At 46.5% G+C, this 8,199-nt stretch overlaps 1 pseudogene; it reads left to right on the top strand.

Moving 5' to 3' along the window:
- Window positions 6,959-7,403, top strand: Rps15a-ps7 (ribosomal protein S15A, pseudogene 7; annotated as a pseudogene).

Below are 8,199 nucleotides of genomic sequence, written 5' to 3'. Positions count from 1 at the left end.
CCCTCCTAGGGTGACACAGCTGTGAGAATCCCCTTTATTAATTTAAAATTTTTGGTTTTATTTATTTTATACACGTATAAATACACGCCACAGTGCACATCTGGCTGGCATCGGTTCTCTCCTTCCATTATGTAGTCCCTGGGGCTAGAACTCAGGTCATCAAGCTTGGCTGCTTGCACCTTTACCTGCTAAGCCATATCACTCATTGCCCTCTCACCCCCATTTAGAAATAGTTTTTAGATTTACTTACTTTATATATGTAAGTATTTTTCCTGCATGCATGTCTGTGAACCATATGTGTAAAGTGCTCAAGGAGGTCAAAAAATGGCATCAGATTCCTTGGAGCTGAAGTTACAGAAGGTTGTGAGCCACTTTGTGAGTGTTGAGAACTGAACCCAGCAAGTACTCTTTTATAAAAATTATTTTTAATTTTTATTGATTCTTTCTGAATTTCACATCTTGCACCCTGGTCCCACCCATCTCCCCTTCTCATATCTACTCTCTGCTCCTGTAACCTCCCCTTCTCAAAAAAAACCAAAAACCAGAAAACAAAAACAAACCCAAAAAACAAAATAAAATAAAAACAAAAAGCAAGCAAACAAAAAACCCTCGCCCTGGAAGCTGTGGTGTCATGGTGTGCCATACAGTGTACTCTTTTGCCCATACAGTTTTACTTTAAATGTTCCTTGCAATGAGTCATTGGTCTGGTTTGAGCTCTGTGGCTTCTCTGCTATACTCTCAACACTGGATCCTCCCTGTAAATCCCCCTTCTCCCTTGCTGTTGCCCTGTGCCATGGAGATTCCGAAGCTTTAGATCCAAAGGACCAATCCAGACCCTGCACTGCTCCAGAAGCACGGACTGGGTAGATGTTGGGGTGGGCCAACTTAGAGCCCTGGATCTGGGGTCAATCAGCCCAATAGCTCTCCCCTGTCCATACCATCAGGACTGGTGCTCCCACAATGCCCAGGTGAGGGGCTGGGCCTGCTCTCCAGATCTCCTGCCCTGGGGGTGGAGGCAGCTCTCCTCTTGCCGTACCACCAACACCAGCATTGCTGTGCTGCCCAGACAAAGTCCAGCTCCTTTTGACTTTAAAAATATTTTTTATTTACTTATTTATCGTGTGTGTGTATGTGTGTGTGTGTTCTTGAGAGCACGCAAATACGCTTTCGAGAACACACACACACATGCATACTCGCATGTGTGTGCCCTGGCATGTGTATAGATGTCAGAGGACAACTTCCAAGATTCAATACTTGACCTCACTAAGTCAGGGTCTCTCTTGTTTCTGCTGCTGTGCTGTGTACCCCTTGATAGCTGGCCAACCAGCTTCTAGAAGAATTCTCCCATGTCTGCATCCCATCTCACCAAAGGAGCATTGGAATTATAGACTCCCGCTACCACATTTGGCTTTTAAACTTTTTTACTTGAGTTCTTGGGACAGAACACTGTCAGGCTTATGCAACAAAAAGTTTTTTATACCAAGAGCCTTGGAACACCCCACCACTATCCCTTTGGTATCTCTGATACAGGGTCTCACTGCTTGGCTTAGCTTCTTGAAACTGTTAATCTTCCTCCCTTGGCCTTCACAGTGTTGGGATCGCTTGTCTGAGGCGCTGCACCTCTTAGGTGTAGGTTTAAAATGCAGTGTAGGCCTTTCCACTGAACATGATGTCCAGCTGCTGGCTAATGTACCCAACTGCTCCTTGGGCAGATGTGTGGGGCTCAGAGAGGGATGCTCAGGCTTCATATCTGGATCTTCTGCTTCATCCCTCAGCTGGTCTTGTGTGGCCACTTCTAACCTTTGCTTGTGTCCCAGTTCCATACGCCCACTCTTACTAACCGATTCATCTTCTGGCTAGGTCTCTGTGGTGGGCGACCTAGCTACCCCTATCACAGTGTTTCAGTATTGAGTCAGGACAAGCATGACCTTATGTGGCACAGCCAGCCCATGGTCCCAGGTCCAGATGGGATCTGCCTGGGCTGCCTGGCATCTTCCACAAGCCACGTCCTACTCTCTGGATCAGTTTTCTCCTCCCTGAGTTAGATTGGAGATAAGAGAAGCTCTGTGTGCCCAAGAAAGGTCTCCAGGGAGAGGGGGACTTCACTGTCATGGTTGTAAGGGTGTGAGTACTCGCCAGCACACACTTGGCTTGCTTTCTGTCTTAGGGATGTGGGAGAACGGAGCAGTAGAGGAGAGCAACCTAGCAGGCCCTGCAGCACAAGGCAGGATGGAGGTGAGTTAGGGAGGGGCGCTGCTGCGATGGAGGGTTGCATCTGTGCAGACAGCAGTGCAGAGGCAGGAAGCCTTAAAAAGGGCTTCCACGTTGTCTGTGACCACACAGCAACCTCACACATCAAATGCTATGCTGGGCCCTGGCTGGCCACACTTAGACCCCGTTGGAAGAGGGGCATAAAAGGCCTTCAGAGCCACCTTCTGACTTGAGTCACAAGAGACCCTCCTCTAGCAGCCGAATTTTACAAGCACCCATCCTCAGAGGACCAGCACCTTGCCCGCCTGTCACTGCCCCCTAAGACAGACAGAGAGGTATGTAAGGATGAGTGTATGCGTGTCTTATGAGCAGGAGTGGTCCCTTGCCCTGGGCCAGGCAGCTGAACTAATGGTCCATTTCCCCTGACCCAAGGCCTCTTCTGGGCCCCCAGCTGCCCTGATGGGCTAGGTCACCACCCCCCCTCCCGAAGAAGCCCCTTGTGACTCCCCATTCGGCTTTCCTTGTATTGTGCACGGCCTGGTTCCTCGAGGAAATGGGGCGGCTGGTGGTGCGGGGGCGGCAGCCAGCAACCCCACCCCCTTCCCCCCATTGTCATTCCTGGCTTCTCCCCTAGCCCCTGTTGCACACTCTAAAAATAGACCTGCGCAAGGAGCAGGCTCCACCCTTGAGCCCCTGCTGTGGCTGAGGTTGCCAGGGCAGAAGTGCCCTGGGGACTGAAGTGGCCTTCCGAATGACCAGGGTCAAAGCAAGTAATGACTATGTAAGTTTAGGACATGCTTTCTCTCTCTCTGAGCCTCAGTGTCCTTATCTGTAAATAAGGACAAAGATAACTACCCTAGGGCTATCCCAAGTGTCAGCCAGGGTTAGCTGGGTCAGGAGGTCTCTGCTTGTCCTGTCTACGAGTTGGTGTCTGTGGCCTTGAGAGATTGCAGAGGGAGGGTCTGCCAGGTGTATCCCCCTCATAGCCTTGGTGGCTGTCAAGGACTTCCAGCCCCTGGAGAGTCCTGACAGCTGTTTGCTCTCTGGCCTCTGACATTGGTCGGTTCATATGAGACCATGAAGCCTGGCAAGGACTCGAACCAGCGAATCCAGCCTCTGAGGACTGTTTTTTCCGCTTTAAGAACCTACCTCGTCTGGTGAGTCTGAGGACTTCCTGGCTGGGATAACCCTGCCTTCAGTTCACAAACACATGATTCACCAGAAGGAAGCGGTGCTAGGTAGGTGTTATGGGCTGGGCTGAAGGCTGGGTGGCTGTCCTCAAGCCTTTTGCAGCTGGGCAGCTGTCCTCAATGGCAGTGTGGCTGCTGCCTTCTGTTGTGTTCATATCAGAGGCATATGTCCTTCTACCTTTCTCTGATCCTCAGTCTTTTGTTTTATAGCTGTGAAAATTTATAAACATGGATTTTTGCACGTGTGTGTGTGTGTGTGTGTGTGTGTGTATGTGTGTACCATGCATAGTTCAAGACTGGAAGCCAAAGAACAACCAGAAGAGTCAATCTTCTCTTTCCACCCTATGGATCCTGGGATTCTAAGTCAAATTGTCATGTTTGGTGGATAGTGCTTTTATCTGCTAAGACATCTTGCTGACAAATACAGATTTTTTTTTAAAAGAAAGCCAAGTTAGAGTTTATTAAGAAACAATTTTCATCCGGGTGGTTGTAGGGCACACTTATCAGACCTTTAATCCCAGCACCCAGGAGTCAAAAACAGAGGCAGGCGGATTTCAGAGTTTGAGGTCAGCCTGGTCTACAGAGTGAGTTCCAGAATAGCCAGGGCTACACAGAGAAACCATGTCTCGAAAAAAACCCCAAAAGACAACCAATGAAAAATAAACAATTTTAATCCAGATTTACATTTGGGCATTAAAGGACTGGCCCTCTGGAAAGGACAATATACCCTGAAAACATGGGTACAAGCTCCTCAAGAGAGTAACTCACTAACATGGATTACACAGTACAGTGTTTGTATGTATGCATGTATGTATGTATGCATGTATGTATGTATGTATGCATGTATGTATGCATGCATGCATGCATGTATGTATATATGTATGTATGTATGTATGTGTTTGGAGGCTAAGTCTCACTGTGTACATCAGACTGGCTTCACACTTGCAGTAAGCAGTCTTCCTTAGACTGCTGAGAGCTAAGAGTGTGGACATGAATCACGACAGCTGGCTCAGATTTTAATTGCTGCTTGAGTGTTTTGTTGTTTTGTTTTTAGACAAGATTTTATTTATTTATTTATTTATTTATTTATTTATTTATTTGGTTTTTCGGGACAGGGTTTCTCTGTAGCCCTGGCTGTCCTGGAACTCACTTTGTAGACCAGGCTGGCCTCAAATTCAGAAATCCGCCTGCCTCTGCCTCCCAAGTGCTGGGATTAAAGGTGTACGCCACCACGCCTGGCTAGACAAGATTTTAAATGGCTCAGACTGGCCTCAAATTTGCTATGTAGCCGAGTCTGGCTTTGACTTCTTTTTTAATTTTTAAATTTATTTTATTTTATTTTTTTATATTTTCCACTTTTTAAAAAAAGATTTATTTATTTTCTTTTATGTCTATGAGTACACACAGTAGCTGTACAGATAGTTATGAACAACCTTCTTCATCTGGTTGTTGGGAATTGAATTTAGGACTTCTGTTTGCTCTGGTCTGCCCCACTTGCTCCAGTTGACCCCACTCACTCCAGTCAACCCTGCTCACTCAGGCCCAAAGATTTATTTATTATTATAATTTCAGTTTTCTCGCCATATGTAGCAGAAGAGGGTGTCAGATCTCATTACGGGTGGTCGTGATTCACCATGTGGCTGCTGGGATTTGAACTCAGGACCTTCGGAAGAGCAGTCAGTGCTCTTACTGGCTGAGCCATCTCTCCAGCCCTGGCTTTGACTTCTTGATCCTCTCGCTTTTGTTTCCTGAGTGCTAGGATTACATGTACCACAGAACCTACTCTGCATATGATTTTTTTTTTTTTTTGAGTTAAAATAAATGACTCTGTGGTCCAACCTGGCCGAGAATATTACTGTGTAGCTCAGGGTAGCCCAAATCTGTGCTCTCAGTCCAAAGTGCTCAGATTGCAGAAGTGAGCCAACACACTGAATGAAAAGAGGAAGCAATGAGGACATGACTGCTCCTAAGGGGCTGAGGTTTCTGTTACAGGTACACGGAAGAGCACAGGCAGGAACAGAGAGATCAGGGAGAGTTCTAAGTGGACAACTCTGGCAGAGTGCACAGGCCATGTGAAGAGAGCCGGGAGGAGAGAGAGGTGAGTCGTGAGTCAAGAGGCAAAATGATCACAAGGACCATACAACCAAAAATGGCTGGGCTATATAGGAAATGGAGAAGCTGCAGGAAGGGAAGATCCAGTCCAGTCCCTAGGCTGAAGTTTAGGATAGGGGCTGGGGTATGACAGCCAGGAGGACTCTGTAACCGGTACTGAGAGATGCTGGGAGCACCTGGAGGTCAGTGTCTGCCCTGGTATGTCAATAGGCACTTCAATTGTTCGTTCTAGGTTTGAGACCCAATACATACCTGGTGCAGCATGGAATATATATGTTCTTCTAAGTTCTAGGATTAAAGATATGCACCACCATGCCTGGCACAAGAATATACATATACATATACATATACATATACATATACATATACATATACATATACACATATACTAATACTATACATATACATCAGAACCTCAAACTCCTAGACCTAGCTCCCTCAAGGTTACATTTTGACAAGTGTTTGTGTGTACATCTGTTAATTACTAATTATAGGTTCCAGAGTAGGGATCAGGATTTTATCAGGAATTACTATGTCCGCTGAAAGAAATACCAACAGATATTCATATTGTCACACATGTCATTCTTTACAACCCCAAGGACACTCAGGTTTGTCTGCAGGGCTTGCTTTGGGGGGTTGAGGGGCTAGCTGTCACCTTGTCACCTAGCTGTTTCTTTTTGTTTTCTCAGTTTGACTTTCTTTCTTTCTTTCTTTTTCAAAAATATTAGTTATTATTGGTGCATTTATGTAAGGGGGGGGGATTGAACAGGTACCTCAGCATGAGTGTGGAGGTCAGAGGGCAGCTCGTGGAAACTGGTTCTTTTCCTCCATTGTGGGTTCCAGAGATCACACTCACATCATCAGGCCTTGTCCAGTAGGTACTTTGACCCGGTGAGCCACTTTGCCCTCTTTCCTTTCCTTTTTTCTCTCTTTCTTCTTGTTCTTGTTCTTGTTCTTGTTCTTCTTCTTCTTGTTCTTCTTCTTCTTCTTCTTCTTCTTCTTCTTCTTCTTCTTCTTCTTCTTCTTCTTCTTCTTCTTCCTCTTCCTCTTCCTCCTCCTCCTCCTCCTCCTCCTCCTCCTCCTCCTCCTCCTCCTCCTCCTCCTCCTCCTCCTTCTTCTTCTTCTTCTTCTTTTGACAGGATTTTTCTGTGTTGCCCAGGCTGGCCTTAAATTCACCATCCTCCTGCCTCACTTTTCTGACTGCTGAGATTTCAGACAGGTGCCACCAGGGCTGGGCTCTAAACAGTCTGACACCTGCCTCCTTCTTCCCTGATACTTGGGGGTGGATTGAGTGTGCTAGGTAAGTGCTTTACCACTGAGCTACATCCTCAGCCCCACTTGACTGTTCTGGGGGGGCGGGTTGGAAAGATGCAGGATCCAACCTTTAGGAATCTTGACCCTTTTTGAAAACATATGCATATAAAAAGTGGTCTTCTTTCTGCCATCTTCCTTCGCCGCCACCATGGTGGAAATGAATGTTCTGGCGGATGCTCTCAAGAGCATCAACAACGCTGAGAAGAGAGGCAAACGCCAGGTCCTCATCAGGCCATGTTCTAAGTCATCGTTCGGTTCTTAACCGTGATGATGAAGCACGGATACATTGGTGAATTCGAGATCATTGATGATCACAGAGCTGGGAAGATTGTTGTGAACCTCACAGGAAGGTTGAACAAGTGTGGCGTTATAAGCCCTAGATTTGATGTTCAACTCAAAGACCTAGAGAAATGGCAGAACAACCTGCTCCCTTCACGTCAGTTTGGCTTCATTGTGCTGACAACCTCGGCTGGCATTATGGACCATGAAGAGGCAAGACGAAAACATAGAGGAGGGAAAATCCTGGGATTCTTTTTTTAAATGTAAAGCATAAATAAAAAGCCTTTGTGGACTGTGAAAAAAAAAAAGTGGTCTTCTATGTGTCCAGGGATGGGTCTCTCATTGAACCTGGAGATGGCCCTTACTGCCGGTGTTGTGTTCTTTGACTGTATTTTGTGTATATCAAGCAGTCCAGTTCTCACACAAAGGTGGTACCCTCTACATGCTGTTCCGCATCCAGCTTATTGAATTGCATTTAGTAACGCTTGTGACTTCTTTCCATATCAGTATGCACAGCAATTCCCCAGTGAAAACTAAAACAGTTCCATCTAAAGTGAGCTTGAGGAACAAGACAGAGGGCCCCTCTGTTAAGAGCACTTACTGCTCTACCAGAGGATCCAGGTTCATCTCCCTGCACCCATGTCAGGAGGCTCACTATTGCCTGTGACTCCAGCTCCAGGAGATTCAAGGCATCTGCACTCACATAACATACACTCACCAAACATGCACATAAATAAAAATAAAATGTTTAGTCACATACCAATCCTAACATATGGAAGATTATGAGGTCAAGGCCACACTGGTATGAGATAGGGTTACACAAGACCCTCAAAAGGAAGGCAAGATGGCTCAGTGGGTTAAAGCACTTGAAGTTCCTCTTCTTTCTCCCCTTCCTCCTCAACCCCTCCCCCTCCTCCTCTTCCCTCCTCCTCTTCCCTCCTCTTCCCTCCTCTTCCCTCCTCCTCCTCCTCCTCCTCCTCCTCCTCCTCCTCCTCCTCCTCCTCCTCCTCCTCCTCCTCCTCCTCTTCTTCTTCTTCTTCTTCTTCTTCTTCTTCTTCTTCTTCTTCTTCTTCTTCTTCTTCTTCTCCTTCTT

The sequence above is a fragment of the Mus musculus genome, chromosome 2 (assembly GCF_000001635.26).
Source record: "Mus musculus strain C57BL/6J chromosome 2, GRCm38.p6 C57BL/6J".
In the NCBI taxonomy this organism is placed as follows: domain Eukaryota; kingdom Metazoa; phylum Chordata; class Mammalia; order Rodentia; family Muridae; genus Mus; species Mus musculus.
This window is presented reverse-complemented; position numbering and strand designations above follow the sequence as displayed.